A 15,983-nucleotide genomic window follows, 5' to 3' on the forward strand; every position below is an offset into this window, starting at 1 on the left:
CTTCTCCATCCCCTGGGCTTTGCTGTGTGAAGTGGTGCAGGGACTTCACCCGGAGCTTGATGAGCCGTGAGTGCGTTTCTACGGAGTGCTGCCTGTCCTTGAAGTTTTCTTTGCCCTCATGGTGGGAGCAGAGGCAGACCCCAGCAGAATGCATGTGGAAATTTCACTTTCAGAGGGTGGGCAGCTTTTCAGAGTTAAAATAAACCAAAAGTCACATTTCGCTGTTGCTGTGAGAGCTGTGGAGCTGCTCTTGGAGCTTTGGAGCGTGCTCTGCCCTCCCAACTCCAGCTGGGCTTTGCTGAGAGCAGTGCTCAGCTTGTGCTTGCTGGGCCAGGAGGGGCAGAAGCTTCACAGGGCGCTCAGCGGGCTCTGTGCTCCTTAGGAGGGAGCTGGGGAGCCTGTCTGGAGGCGTGTGGGAGCCGTGGGCTCGGTGAGCAGGGCCGGCAGCCCAGGCGGTAGGCGCACGGAGTGTGGAGCCCGTGTCGTGCTCTGATGGGTACCTGGCTTCTGCCTCGCTCCTCCCACGGCGCTCGTGAGGGATGAGGGCTACAGAGGCAGCATTTGTGGTTTGCGTGGTGTGTTTGAGGCTAGGACAGGGTTCTGGGCTCTGGCAGGGGTCCTTTCTGATGCCTCTGAAGGGTCTTCAAGCTGGCAGAGAGGAGGGTCAGTTTGGACAGAGACTGAGTGTGTGGTCACTGCTGATGGGGGAACAGGAGGACTTGTTCACCCTTCCAGGTCCATGAGCCTAGGACCAGGCTGGATGTTTAACTGAGGCTGCAGTTACTTCTGTGATGCAGCAAGAAGCATGTCGGATGTAATTGTGCCTGAGGTTTTATGGGGGCTGTGTTTTGTTTTTTTTTATTTTTTCTACTGGTGGTCGCATAGAAAATATGTGGGAGGGTGTGCAGTGAGGGGCTGTTGGTGCAGGGACCCTGCTCTGCTTGGTCGCCGCCTGCAGCTTGGCTCTGGCCTCTGTGCCTCACTCGTGTGGTACAGGTGTTATCAGCAGTGTGCTTTCCCTGCCCTCCTGCACCTTTCCATGTAGGTCAGGATGCATGGAAATACAGCTTTGAAATCAGGTATAAGGAGCAGGCTGCTTGTCAAAGCCAGGTGTAGGATTTCTGGGGGTTTTTGTTGTTTGTTTGGGATTTTTTTTCCCGAGGATGCTCTATTTATGGTCTTTGCTGCTGATGAAGAAAAGCATCTCCCAAATCAGCCTAGGAAAAGAGCTAATCCATTTATGACATGCTTATGCAATCCCGAGCTGAGATTATGGGGTGGCTGTCTGCAGCAGGTGGGAGGAGAAACCCGCATGCAGGGGCTGGCTGGACGTGTCCCTGTGGGTCTGGGGCCAGTGGCCACAGGGACACGGCCGTGGGAGGGCAGCTGTGGAGCAGTGCTGCACCTCACTCAGCTGAGTGCTGCTCTTCCACCAGGATTCACCTGGTCTGTCTTGAGCTCACCGCACCACTGCTCTCCACCTCTGTGCTGGCTTTTGTGGAAGCTCGTGCTCGTTCCAGCTCTTTTCTTCCTCTGAAACATTTCTCTGCAGTTTTAACTGCAGGAAAGTTTCAGGGAGACGGAGATAATTCAGCTGGTTGTGAAACCAACCCTCCAAAACCCAAAGCTACCACCGTGAAAACAATAGATAAAAGGGACAGACGGGAGAGGAGGAAGGGCAAGCATATTTCGGAAAAGCTGTGCTGTTTTTGGCTCCGGCCAGTAGTTTGCATAGAAAGTAGTTTATTGTCAGTGAGAGCTGCGGATACCTGCCAGCTCTCAGAGCCCTGCCTGTGCAGCAGTGCTTTGTGCCGGGGAAAGGCAGTGGTGACAGAGCTGTTCCTTCGGCTGGGCCAGCCCCTCCCTGGCCCATCAGCTCTTCCCTGCTCCAGCTGGCTGCTCACAAGCACCTTCCATCTTCGATGCCTTTCTTCACCTCACTGTTGCCGGGCCGAACCGTCCACTGCTGCAGATGAGTTTCTTCTGCTCTTCCAGCGCTGGGTTGGGGTGCTCTTGTCTCACTTAGCTGCTTGGGCCAGCTGTGCAAAGGCCTCCCTATCCCTCCCATCTCCACACCAGCCTGCCTTGCACCCTATGGAAACTGGGTGTCTGCTCCGAGGTCTTGTTGCTGTTCCATCCTGTTGGGGCTCCTGTGCCGTGCTGCTGAGAATAAATGCAGTTGTGAGATCAGAGTGCAGTTGGGGAAGGTGGGGATGTCGTTCAGCGTTGTAAAGTGGTGTTCTTCGTGCTGGGAAGTGCAGCCAGGATGTGCTTGGCTGTGTTTCTGCAGCGCTGGAAGTTGGTTGTAAACTCCAGCCAGAGCCATCTGGAATAGCGTAAGGAGTGCCCGAGTTCCTGCGTGGAGATCTGGGTCACACACAAAGCCTTTTCAGGAGTTCTGAGCAGCCCGGGCAGTTCTTCTTTCCACTCTACTTCATTTTTGTGATCGTGAGTGGAACAGGTCAGCAGTGTTGCTGGAGAGGCCATTCCCACCAGGCTGCCACCCCAGCTTGGCAGGGACAGGAGCTCCCAGCAAGCACACACTCGTGTGCTCCCTGTCTTATGTAGGGAGACACGGCCACTGGAAATGCACCATCTGCATTGTCTTAGTTCTGTTACGAAGCGCAGAGCAGGCACAACGACAGGGAAAAATGACTCATGTACTTATTGTCCACGGGAATATCTCCAGGAGGAAGCGCAAGTAGAGCTCTCCAGAACCTGGGTTCCGAGTGTGTAACATAAAGCTGGTGCTGGGCAATTGGAATGGTGGAAAATACCTTGTGGTGACGTTCAGCGCTGAAAAACGTAATTCGCCCACTTTGAAATACGCTATGGTGCAGAACTTTGGAAAAATTCTTCATTGTACCAAAGCTTTAGAGGATGTCACAGGATTATTTTAGTATAAAGCCAGCAGCTAGAACATTAATAAGAAAAGCATTCAATCTGGCTTGCCCAAAATGGTGCTGTAGCTAAGGTGGGATGTTTAGCAGTCTTTACTTCTGCTGAGAAAACGAAAAAACCTCTTTGTTGTGTTTCCCATTAAAAATCATCCAAACCTGAATAACTGCATTTGAGAAAGAAAACTGTTAGCTTTCTTTTTTGTAAGTTTTCCTGCTTTTCCTTGGGAAGAAGAGTTTGGCCATGGTGGTGGCAGCCTGGCAGCCCCGTTGTGGGGTGCTGTGGCCGAGGTGATGTCCTTGGTGCTTGTGCCTCATGCCAGCACTCAAATCAGGGCAGGCTTTGAGCAGCCTCCACCACCCCACAGGGAGACTGATGCCAGCACATGGGGAAACCACAGGGATCCTGTTATGTGTCACCAAGTGTCCTTGTTAGCAAGGTTAAAATCTTGATGTGTCCCTGTTTTCACAGGGAGATCCTTGGAAGGCCAAAGCTTTGAAGACGATTCATCTCTAACTTCTATTTTCTATTGCTCTGTAGAGTGAAGTGTGTTTTAGAATGGAGATGCCCTAGGCAGGATTTTGGGGGCGGTGGGCTGCAAGTTCTGTGGCGGGACAGCTGGCCCTGCTCAGACCTGGAGGTGCCAGAGGAGAGCTTTTCCTGGTGTCAGTCACAGCCGTCCCATCGAGCTCGGCCGTGGACCCGGGTCCGCTGCTATTTACGCTGATTTCTGTCAGGGCTGGATGTAGCCTTTATAAACACTTGTACTGCCAAATTAAGCTTTTCTCCTTCCAAAGTCACCTTAGATGACTTTCTTCTTCTTTACCCCTTGCTTGGAAGAGTTTGCCATCTGAGAGAGGCAGAGTGGAGGGAGCAGGAGGGGCTCCGCCGGAGCTCCGGGGCCGTGGCTGTCCCTGTGCTCTCCCTCGTGCCATTGCTCCATGCAGGGGCACAGAGAAGCCTCGCCTGCTTGGAGAAGAGTTCCTCTGCTTTGAAAGCAGCTTGTATGTGGAACTGAAACTGCTTTGCTCAGGCTACCAGTGTGCTTGTTGTACGGGAGATGCCTGATGCTGCATTACGGCTTGCGCTCCTTCTTGGAAACGCAGTCCACTTCCATCAGCCTCATCTTACTGGTGCTCACGGACTAAACTGACAGCAGATTCCGTTCCCTAACATTGGTAAAGCATTGAAAGGACAAAGTGCTTGAAGCTTCAAATGATGGCATTTGCTTTACCAAGGTGAGTGAGGTTTTTTTGCTTAGGAAACAGGGGTGCTTCAGGCTGCCTGTGCAGCTGCGGCTCTTCCCTCAGACGTGCACCCAGACGGCTCCTGCGTGTCCTGGGAGTGTTGGTCCCAGTTACTGCTGATGGCCTGGGATGCAGATTCCCAGGCAGCCCTTTCCCAAACATTGCCTCCTTGCTGCTAGCATGACACGGAGCAGCCTGAGCAGAGCACAATCTGAGCGAGGCAGACAAGCCTCAGGTTGGGCAGCCCTCCCAACTGGATGCGCCAGGTAACCTAACAAAAGGGTTGGGACCTGCAGAGAACCTTTTCCTTTGTCCTTAATCACCCTCTGAGACATTGGCCCAAGACTTGAATCTCTGTCTCACTGCTTTTTTTGCTTTTGGTCTGTTTCCGAAGCAGTGGACAAAACTGGGAATAATTCAGAAGTCCTTGTGAGAGAGCCCGTGTTCTGCTTGGTGGGAAGGAGATGGATGGATGGGTGGGAGGAAATCCCTCTGAAATGCTGTTTGTTACTGGAAGGCCACAGGGTCCCCATTGCAAGAGGGCTGATTTGGTGTGTGGATACCTTCTGGCTTAAAAAAAAAAAAAAAAGTAGAGTTTTTTCTTCTTCCCCTGAGTCTGAACCAGTGTAGGAGGCATGGAACTGACACAGGAGCGTGTGTGTGCCCAGCTGGCTAGGCAGACATGGCATGTCCAGGGCTGACCAGCCTCGTGCCAGGAATATTGTGGGAATCAGCCAGCTGTCTTTGTTGACATTGCTAAAATAGAGCTTCACTTAGCCAGCACCAAGGCAAAGCTGAAGGGAAGGGCAGAGCAAGGGGTGAGTCAAAGGTAGTGAGACAAAGTGATGCCCCTTGTGTTCGTGGATATTTCCTGTTACTGGAAGCGTGGAGGTGTGGAAGTGAGTCGGAGGCGTGAGATGGTGCTGGGTGGGAAAACAGAGATGCTCTTCTAGGATGAACTTCGGAAGCTGTGGAGGAGTGCACCTGACTCCCGTGGGATGGGGAGCTGCTGGCAGTGTCCCTCTCCAGTGGGCTTAGAAACACTGCTCCTTTAAACCCAGGGGACCATGGGGTTTTTGAAATGCAAATGTTTGGGCTGCTTCAGGTGTTCAGGAGCAGAATCAGGAGTTGCCTTTCCTCATGTATCTGCTGCTTTTTTCCTTCAGGTTATGACGCCCTGAGCTATTCTGTGGAAAACAGCGACAAGTGGAGTGGGCGGCAGCTGCTGCAAGCACATGAGCAGAACGTGACTGACGTCCCAGAGGATGGGGGGCAGCTCTACGTCAGGAATTGCACCGAGCCAGGTAGGAACAAAAGTTGCCTCCAGCTCCTCGGTCCTGCAGTTGGCTTCCTCACATCCGTACTGCCAAGGCTTACCTATTTTTAAATCCATAAACGCTGCTTTTCACAGCAGAGCTTGGATATAATTTCCTCAAGTTTTGGGGAGAGGAGGGGAAGGGTTTTGCTCTGTTCTTCAGGACTAATGTAGGTTACGTGCCCCAGGAGAAATTCTAACAAATACAGTTCTTGCTGCACTTCTCTGTCTATAATTTTTCCTCTGCCGTAATCCTTAATAACATTTCTGGACAGATGGATGATTATGGTCTTTTTTAGACAGCAAAAAAACTGGTACAGAAATTCTTCTTACTTCAATTTTCGCTTGTTTTCATAACTCTGGCACAGCGCAGACCCAGTCTTGCAGCCTCACATCAGCACTGGCAGTAATATTTTCCCCCACTGCACTCGGTGCCTCAGCACCTGCTGTCTCACCATTGCAGCTGCTCCTGCTGCCCTCACCAGAGAGAGTGGCCTGTAGGAAGCATGGGGGGATTTCATTTGTGGTCAGTGGGTTTTCCCTTCCCCCCCACCTTCTTTCAGAAATTAAAACAATAACTACTGAGTACATTGTGTTTTCTCAGGAGAGAGAAAGCAGAAATATCTGTATGCATGAAATTACTGTTTCTTTTTGAAATAGTCATGGTGTGACATTCTGTAGTAGAAACTGATGCAGAAAGGAACTGAAAGTAACAGAGTTAAGGTCCTGTGTGTCATTTTGTCAATTTTGTTTGGGTTTATTGCAGTGTAAATGTAAATAACATTAAGCAGTGAGAAGTACTGTTAAGCGTCCTGATGTGGGGCCGGGTGGCAGTCAGAAGCATTTGGGAGTGGGGACACGATTGCAGTGTCTGCAAAGGTTACCAGCTGAGCTCAGTGGGCTGTAGGTGACCTGCAGAATGCACCAGTTCTGCTACTCCGCAAACAGGTGAGTGAAAGAGCTGGCAGAAGGGCATGGGCACATCAGCTTGTCGTGGATGACATTGGTGCTGTGTGTGATCGTACAGCACGAGAGAGCAAAGTGCTGTTAGCTGTGCTTTTGCATTTAAAAGTGTGGATAGGGGTAGGGTGGTGCAAATCCTTGTACAGCCCTGACCCCAGCAACTGTGGTTGTCAGGGAAAGCTGACGGAAGGCTTGATCCCACGGCCCCCAGGGCAGCACCGTCCTTCCCCCGGCTGTGCTGCTGCTGGATCAGGCCCCAAATGGTGTCACAGCATTTGGGAAGTACGGGATTTCACCAAGCATGTCTGCCTTTGCCTTCTCTAAGGGGCAATTCGTGATGCTGCTGAGCATAATGCACGAGTGATGCATCTCCAAACCCTGGGGGCCTGTTGTGACCTGGGAATCAGCAGAGCTCAGACCTCCCCAGCATCCCCACAGGGATGTGTGTTGGCCTTCAGGTGCTCCTTCTGCCCTTGGGCAGCTGTCAGGAGGGAAATGCTGCCTGAAAAGGGTTTTTTCCCCACTCGCTTCCCAAAGGAACCTGTATGAACACCTTGCAGCTAGGCAAAAGTGGGTCATTTAAGAAAGCAGTTTTACCTCACCTGCTGCGGGAGGCAAGCAGAATGCCTCCTATTGAAATGTGTTGTGGTTCTTTTGCAGTGCTTGGCTTCTGTGGTGTGTTGGCAAGTAAACAAACACACCTTGACGAGCTGAAGGGAAAGTCTCTGTTCTTCAGCTGCTCGGGCAACTGCAGGCTCATTTGAGCGCCTGGCATGACATCTGCCAGCTGTGACTTTCATTTCCTAATGATTTATCCAGTGGCCTATCTAGTATCATTTCATCATCAGAACCGCTCCAGACGGGGCGGGGTTTTGCTCACTTTGCCTTTGCAACAAAAACGGTAGAAATATTAAACGGGTGAAATAGACTGAATCCAGCCTAGAGATCATTTTAGGGGGTTATTTGGTTGTTGTTTTTTTTGACCTTTTTCTGAGAAGTACTCGTCGTGGCTCTGGCCTGGCCCTGTGGCTGGTTGTGGTTGCGTGGGGTGCCTGTGGAAGCAGAACCACAGAGCAGCCTGCTGTCCTTTCTAAGGAGCCTCTCATCTCTTGTTGCCTGTCCCCTGAGTGTCCAGCCCTGCAGTCATAGCTGCTTGTCCCCTCCCTCTTGGATCCCGGTGGCTTCTCATGGCGGTGTCTGCTGTCAGACAGCAGATGCTCTTCTGGCCTCTCCTACCATCCCCTTGCCCTTGTGGTATGCACATGAAGGTGTGTGGAGCTAGAGATGGACAAAAAAGTCGGACAGAGTTTATTCGCAGAAGTAGTGATACTGTTAAAATGAAACACTTGTGACGCTGGGCCCTGTTTGACAGTTTTAGCTTATGCAAAAGATGGCGAGGAAAGAGTGAGAATTACTTGTGTCAATTCAGGCAAAGTATCATTTACTCACCCAGTCCTGTCCAGAAATGTGATTCACCCCCTGGAAGCCAAGGAAAAGGATTAAGCTGGTTTAATGTTGAGCTTTGGGTCAGGTCCCTGTGCTACCGGATTCAGAACTGAGATTGCACTGGAGGAGCTCCAAAGCTTGCCCTTAGTTCAGACGGGGTTTATTGGCTGTCAGGAGGTGACAGGCTCCGGGGCTGTGTCGGGATGGGATGTCGTGTGTCTGGAAGCTCGGGCTGGAGGCGGCGTGGCTGAGGTCCCGGTGCCAGCCCTCCTTAGCTCCTCACCAGACTGACATATGCTTCCTCTGACGAGCTGTCATCACCTTCCTCCCCCGCATTACCGCTTCCACTCCCGCCTTAGAAAGGCTGAAAATAAAGTAACAGCCCTGCTTAAATGTGCTGTTTTAAAGTCACTGTCGGTAATAGCAGGAAATACTTGATTGCTGCAGGAACAAAAAGATCTCCGTGTGTTCATTTAGACTCTCAGCCATAAAAGTGTTTAAATTAAACAGCCAAAGAAGCTTTTTGTGCAATTATTTTTTACATTTCCTCATCTTATTTCAAAAGCAACTTTCTCTTTTATCAATATTTTTCCAGTGAGTCATAGCTCATGATAATGTAATTTGTGGTGCTTGGCTGTGGAGCAGGTAACCCTTCCAGGCTGCTTGCTTGTGGCCGTATCTTCGGAGCCCTTTTGGCACTGAGCCACAAACCTGAGCCCACAAACCCAAACCCCCTCGGGTGAAGCTGCGCTTTCTGATCTCTCTCCTCTGTGCCGTGGCTTATGCACGTGCTGGGCTTTCTGTGGTCTGAGTTCTCCTGGGTTGTCATGGCCAGATGAAGTCAGGAGAACACGCACCGGGCTCTGCACCGCAGACTTTAGGAAGGCCTTCCCAAGCAGACACAGCATACTATGTGAAGAGTGATTTTTTTTTTTGGTTTGTTTTCCTTTTCTTTCTCTTTTTTTCTTTTCCTCTTTGAACCTCAATCCAATTAAAAAACAAAAAGTTGCCTTCCCTCAAGCAAAATTAATTTTATCCTGGCAAAATGAAAAGTAAAAATTTGTTTCTGCCTTGCAAGTTGCCAAACCTTGCTTTCGCTTGGGGGAATGTTAGAAGAATAAATTGCTGCAAGTTTAGTAACAAAACGTCCTCGAGGAGTAGCAAAAAAGATGTTCTTCTCTCACTGAGCTGTAAGTTTGGTGAATTTGTCAGAAATCTGCTTGAACTTCTGCTCCCACACTCTGCTTCTGTTTGTCAACTTCAGACCTAAAGCATCAGAAACCCACAATGTTTGCGTTAAAACCTCAGAAGTGAAAACAAAAACATGCTTATTTCTTCTGGGTTCGTGTGCTGGCGGGGAGCTGGGTTATCTCTTGCTGCAGCCAGGAAGGGCAGATGTTCTCCTGGTGGGCACCAGGCACTGAGGTTTGGTGCTGACACGTGGCCCCGGGGGCTGGGGCTCAGGGAGCCCAGGGCTGGCCGAGCCCCCAGGGCTGGTGCCCGAGTTGTATCCAGACACTGGATTTGGCCGGGCTATGTCCCAGCAGCTGCACCTCTGGCTGAGGAGAATGTGCAAGGCAGCCGAGGGGCTTGGAGCTCTCCTTGCAGAAGAGCCCATGGGCTTCCTTCGTTAGAAACAGCTGCGGACGTTTTCCTTACCCGTATCCTTATCCTTAGGCTTATGCTGTGCTCAGGACTTGCTCGGGGCTCGGGGTTTGCTCTCTGGGCTGGGTTTTCTTGTGGGACTGCTGTATTGTGGGATCTCTTAGCAGTAAGAGGTGGTCACAGGTATTTTCTTTAGGATTTTTCAGCCGGCCAAGGGGGCAGCAGCCCAAGTGTGGCTGAGTTGTGTTGCCATACAGGGGAGCAGGTACCTGGGCACCATCGCTCTGAGGCAGCACCTGCTACGTTTTACAGCAGGTCTGTGCCTGGACAGCGTGCCAAAGGGGAAGCTCAGAACAACTGCTTCTGGCTGGGTACTTGAAAATTCTGAACTGATGGCCAAAACCAGGCAGTTCCCTGCAAAGCAGGACCCTCTGGGCACGCACAGGAAGCCGGTGGCATTCTTTTTGCTGCAATTTTGCCAGTGTTCCCGTGTGATTAAGTGTGCAACTGCAAGAGCCAGAGCTTCAGGGAGAAAAATAGTACAAGCTTGTGTGATTAAAATCAAGAGGTGGCAGTGCTCTTACCCCGGTGCTGTTACAGTTCATCCGCGGTGTTCTATTGCATCGATGAAACAAAAGCAGGAGAAAGGAAACCCCCAGATTCCAAAGCCAGCGTTGTCCCCACAGCATCCAGGCAGGGGAAAGGTGGCGAGTTCCAGGGCATCCTCCTCGGAAAGCTGCTGCTGGCTTTTGCAGGATACGTAACCGCGCGTGTATCGGACAGCTGCAATTGAACTACTTCTTGTTGTGGCCGAAAAGACGCTCGGCTCAGCCCTCGGTGCCGCAGCAGAGCCGAGATGGACACCCGTGGTAGGGGGAGATCCCACGGACTGGGACTCGCTTGCGTGATCGGCGATGCTCGCGATGAGCCCGTTCCCGCTTTCGTGGTGGTTTCTGGTGGAAAACGCTGCGTTGCCACAGGCTGGCTGTGCAGCGAGGGCTCGCAGAGCGCTGGGGGAAGACTCGTGTGTCGCGCCGTGTGGGGAGGGAGGAACGCCAAAGGTTAATTGACTGCTGCTACCCAAGAATCGTGTTGATAGTCTTGAGAAATGATGGCAAGGGGCCAGGAAGAAGGGAATAATCCTTGTAGGGAACAAGGAACGGAACCTGTACACCTGCTGCTGTCAAAGGCACAGGAGGAGGTTGTTGGAGAGTCTGTCAGAAGTGCAGCCCTATCTGCGTGGTAGCTCTCCAGTGGTGGAGTGGGGAAACCCTGTGTCCTTTTTCATGATTACTTTTTCCCCTCTGGAATTAACTTTAAAATGCCCAGAAATTTTCTCGACTTTCGGGTTTATTTTGGCTTTTCTCCTCCGTTACTTTTTTGTTTGTTCTTTGTGTCTAGAGGAATCAGACTTGCTTCCTTGACCTTTTGGTGAGCTTGGGTTACTCCTTTGCTTATTGTGTGCTGTGGAAAAGGCAGCAGAGAGGTTTAAAATACTGAAAAGGGACCCTTGCTTCCAAATCTTTAAATGCCTTTGCATTTAAAAGGTGTTAAGAAACAGAGCATGACTTTAGACGTGAATAAATATCACATTGTACCTCTCTGAACTGGGTCTTACTTCTCTGACACTTGAGGATGCCAGGCTGCTGCTGTGCATCACGCCGGTAATCTGAGAAGTCTTCCATGAAGCCTGTGACCTGAATTTCTAAGGAGGCAGTGAAAAAAAATTGTCAAGTCAGCCCTGCTCCTTTCCCTCGGAAGAAAACGCACTCGGATTTTCGCATGCTGAGCATGAAAAGCAGCGCTAGTGGAGGGCTTTGGGTTGGCAGCTGGGGAGAGTCAGTGTGGTGCCCTTGTTTGGTGACTCTGGCTGCCTCGGGGCACCGCTGAGGTGCGGACGGCTGCTCACAGCCTCAAGAACGTCGCAGCGTGCCCCAGATGGAGATGTTCCAGACTGGCCAGGCACTGGAGTGGTTCATTTTTTTCACACACCTGAATTACTCGTCTGCCGTGGCCAAAGCGAATTGTCCACTTAGCATTTAAAAACGTGTTGCTGCATTTCTGTAAAACGTCCAAATTCTGCCCGGGGAAAATCTGTGCTGCTGTATATTTGTGGCTGTTAAAAACTTTAGACTTGCAGTACCAAGAAATTCGGGAATGAAGTCATTTGTCTCAGTGCCTGTTGACCCCAGGCCACGTGAAATGTGTGACTTGTTTTTGTTGGGACAGAGCATGAGGTTCCTGATCAGATCGTGTGAACGACAGTACCTTTCCTAAGCTGTTTCAGAGTTTCTCCGTGATTCCAGAAGGTCAGAAGGAGTAAGCTTGATAATGAAGGAAATTGGAGCAAGTGGTTATCAGCACATGCTTTAAATTCTGGTGTCTGTAGTATTTCACAGATTGAACATGAATGTGTAAACAGGGGCCTCAAGTGCTAATTCAAGTTTCAGGGCTGAAAGCTGATGTAACTCCCAAGATCCACGACAAACCTTTCTTAGAGCTCTGTTTTAAATTTGGTATTCTTGAGCTATTACTGCAAAGGAAGAAAAATAACATCTGGCCCCGTGTTGCAAACTGGATTTTTGTTGCTTGTTTTTCAATTCTTGCCAGTAGTTAGTAGTTAAAAATCAAAGGTCCAGATTTTCCACGAGTGTAAATTATTACTGGCTTCATTGCGTTTACGCTAGATTTAAACGACCAAGAATCAAATAGAGCATCCCAAGTCAGGATTTAATGCAGTCGGGATGGAGTCTTTATCATCTGCCATCTGCATTTTAAGCAGTGCTTAATTGTATAGTTTTTATATACAGCCACGTGCGTAAATTCACTTATGCATGCACAAAATAATGGTTTTACGTATTAATGCTGAAGCATTTTGATTTAGCATGCAGCAGTGGGTAAAATGAAAGTATTTAATTAAAATGCCCTTTTTTCATGGACTGCATTAAAAAAAAATTCCCAGATTAGATAGATATTGGTTGCCCATATGTGCCAGTCCTTTGTCGTTTCCCTGCTGTTCCCATTAGGAAATGGAGAGGGGAGGGATTTTTCTTTGCCAAAGATGCCAAGATGCCCGGTACTGGCAGTGAGGTGGAAAAGCTCCCACTTTGGCCCAGGCTCTTCAGGGACACTCCTGTCGGGATCAAAGTCCTCTGTGCTGGGTACGGTGGAACCGCACAGAAAGAGGGATCACCCCTCCGTGTGGGCCTGCAGCCCGAGTGGGCGAGCTGGAAGCTGGGAGGCCGCAGGGGAGAGGTGTGTGCCAGGCCCCCGCTGGGCACCTTGGGCTGTGTGCTGAGCCAACATCACAACACAGAGCTGGCTGTGACAGCAGGGCACGCTCCGGGCAGACGTGGGGGATAACAGAACAGGGTGCCAGCTGCTTGGGGCATTCAAACCGGGCAGACACCTCACGGTCACCAGCACGGAGAGCTGCTCGGCATTCCACGTGCGCTCATCCAGAGATACTGGGAGGTTTTCAGACTTGGTTTTATTTCCATCCTGAATTTCGGGATTTTAGGATATGGTCAGATACCCTAAAATTTCAGGATAGGGTCAAATATCTTTTAAAAGGCTTATACTGGTGCTTTGGGGAAAAAAACCAAACAAAAACGCACTGATTGTGGGGCAGCATTTGCCCCAGCGCTTCATGAGCTGTCTGGCAGCTTCTCTCTCGGGGGAACTGCTGACTCCCAGCTCATCGCGTGCCTGTGCCAGTGGCCAGAAGTGGTGTCCAGGCAGTGCCACAGCTTTCTGTCCTCACCGGCAGTCTTGGCAGCATCTCCCGTCCGTAAGCACGAGCTTGGATGAGCTCTGGAGGTTGTTTGCTCGGTCATGGTTGGGCCTCTTTGCTGGAACCCTTTCCTTGGTTTTATGTGTATATGCATAGAGAAAAGAGAGGTGGGGTAAAAAGAAGCGAGCAGTGCTGACCCGAGTCCTGGGGCCGCAGCCTGGTGAACACAGGAGCGGTGTCAGCCCAGGCGGCTGGGGATGGATCAGCAGGTGCTGACGGCCTGAATGGCCACTTCTAATTAGCACTCTCTGAAAGCCTCGGAAGAAACCGACTGGAGAATTAGCTCCTGCCCTGATGAGTGCGACTCCCCGGTGACCCAAGCACTGCAGCGCTCTGTCCTTCTGCAGCTTGGCGAGCTGCCTGTGCCCTGCCGGAGCGACGCAGCCTGGGGCAGCACCCCGGTGATTACCCACCACTGCAGCTCCAGCCCCGAAGGGCTCTGAGGAATCATGAGCTAGAGGTGTTCTCTTCTCATCTCTTCACTGGCAGGAGAAGAGGAGGAAAGGAGAACGCGTAATTATTTTGTGTTAAAACAGAGATAGTGACTGCTATAGGATTTTGCTAGGAAACAAAGCGGCAATTAATTATTCATTGGCACAACTCCAGCACGGCTCAGCAGAGCCGGGGTTCCTGTGGGCTGGGGCATGGGGAGCCCTGTGCCTTGTCACCCTGCACGGATGGCTTCCTCGGGAGGAGGCTTCCTCGGGAGGGGTCTCTTGGGGCTGCTGCTCACCAGAACTAAACCTGGTGCTCCATAAAACCTGGCTGCAAGCTGAGTGCCTGATGGGATTCCTGCCTGAGCTCATGGTAGACGTGGCCCTATCGGTGTGCCCCAGCCAGGTCGGCATGCCCGGAGAAGGGCCCTGGCAGTGGGACAGGCGGCTACTCAGGCTGGAGGTGTGTCTGACACTGCCTTCTGGCTCCATCCGCATCCAGTGCCGTGTTCACTGGGAAAAGTGCAAGCAGAGTGCGGGGTGTGTTTGCCACTGGGGTTGGGGCCTGTGGACTGAGTGACGCTTCCCTGGCGTACTCTCGCATCTCCCAAGTTAACAAGTCAGTAACTGGTTTCTCTGTATGAAATAGCTCCTTGTGTTTCATTTTCCCTGGGAATTTGAGTGCTTCCTGCGCCCTGTGTGAGCCTTTGTGCTCTGCCATAAGAGCTGCTGAGCTCTGCCTCCTGAGAGGACGCCAGTGTGCTAGGGAAAAGGGAAGGAGGAGGCAGGGATTTGCTGTGAGGGAACATCAGAGCCTCTCTCGAGGCAAGCAGAATCTCGAGGATGTCCTCCAGGTCAATGGCTTGCTGTGAGGAGCCTTGGTGAGGCAGGATGCTGCATGCAGGGATGCAGCAGCTTTCCTGTAGCCATAGCAACCACTGGGGACGTGGTGGTGACTGCTGGCATCCCTGGGCCGATGGGCCTACAAGAGAGGTGTGGCTTCAAGGCTAGCAGTGAACTGACCCACAGCCATTCGGGTGAGCAGGGCAGGCGTGGTGGGACTGTCCAGCTGTGCTGCCGGATCCTTCCTGGACACAACATCGTGCCTCCAGCCCGGGCACCCGGGGGTGGGTAGGAGCCAGAGCCAGGTCTGGCAGACCGCCCCAGCTGTGCCAGGCTCTGCAGAGGCTCTGGCAGCGCCCCCTAATCCGAGGAGGGGTGGGCAAGGGACCGGTCGGGACAGCGCAGGGAGCATCAGACAGGGGAGCGCAGATTAATTCCATCCCACGAACCATTCTCGGAGCGAGATTGTCGGACCCCTACGGAGCAAGGCTCCTGTGGGTAGTGCTGAACCTTGCCCTGTCCCCCATCCCCAGTTGCCAGGACTGCAGATTTAATCAGGATGCAGGAGCTGACAACTACTTGGACTGGGCGATGGAAAGTTCCACTGAGCCACCACCGCTGGTGTGCTTGGGGGAAGCTGGCAGTGGGGGAATCAAGCTGTTCATGCAGCCTCCATGCTCGAGTTAATTTTGTGTTCTGCTTGCACTTGGGTTCCTCCTTTTGACATGTCTTTCCAAACTCCCTTTTTCTTAAAAAAAACATAAATTCCAAGTGAAGCTTCTGTTGAAAGCCAGCAGTCTTCTGCCCTACCTCCGCTGCATCCGTGCTGAACAGTTTGATTGAATCGCTGTCTCCTGGGGAGGACTTGCAGGGATATCTAACCCGCCTTCAGTATAGAATTAATAAACAGGTGAGCACGCAGGAAGCTGAGGGGACCCAGCAGTCCACAGCTGAGTTACCTGGTAGGTCATTACCCATGACCTGCTTGGCCAAGTCTCCTTGAAGCTCTTGGTGGTGTTTGGTGAGTGCTGGAGGAGACCTCGGTGTGCGGGCGCGCGTGCGTCTGTGTTCTGAGCCTGAGTATTGTTCCCTCAGCAGAGCACATGGAACTGCTCTGCCCAGCCAGGGACAGTGGAGCTGAAGACAGGATTGATGTTTCCCTGGCAAATTTTTCCACGTAGGAAATTCCCTGCTGCTTCGGGCCCGTAAATCAGGATCGGATGGCCTTTTAAGGGTGCGTGCTATCAGTCAGTTTCCCGTCCTGTTTTGATTTCTGCAGATCCTTGACACATTCCCAGTGGGGGTGCAGACTTGCCTGCAGCCAGCCGAGCTAGAAAAGGGCCCGTTGCTTTCGCTCCTTTTCTCAGCCCCGTGGATGGTGGTCCCACAAAGCTTCCCCAGGTGACGCTGCTCCTGGGGGAGCCCTGCAGGTGAAGCTG

The 15,983-nt window shown here is 51.6% G+C and overlaps 1 protein-coding gene across 2 annotated transcripts in view; it reads left to right on the top strand.

The window, feature by feature from the left end:
* SLC24A3 (solute carrier family 24 member 3) overlaps positions 1-15,983 on the top strand; it is a 117,628-nt gene that overhangs the window by 14,299 nt on the left and 87,346 nt on the right. For both annotated transcript variants that reach the window (XM_048298056.1, XM_048298057.1), the window contains exon 2: positions 5,312-5,449. The gene's annotated coding sequence lies outside the window, so the exon portion shown is untranslated. The remainder of the gene's footprint in view (positions 1-5,311; positions 5,450-15,983) is intronic.

This window comes from Corvus hawaiiensis, chromosome 3, assembly GCF_020740725.1.
Source record: "Corvus hawaiiensis isolate bCorHaw1 chromosome 3, bCorHaw1.pri.cur, whole genome shotgun sequence".
In the NCBI taxonomy this organism is placed as follows: Eukaryota; Metazoa; Chordata; class Aves; order Passeriformes; family Corvidae; genus Corvus; species Corvus hawaiiensis.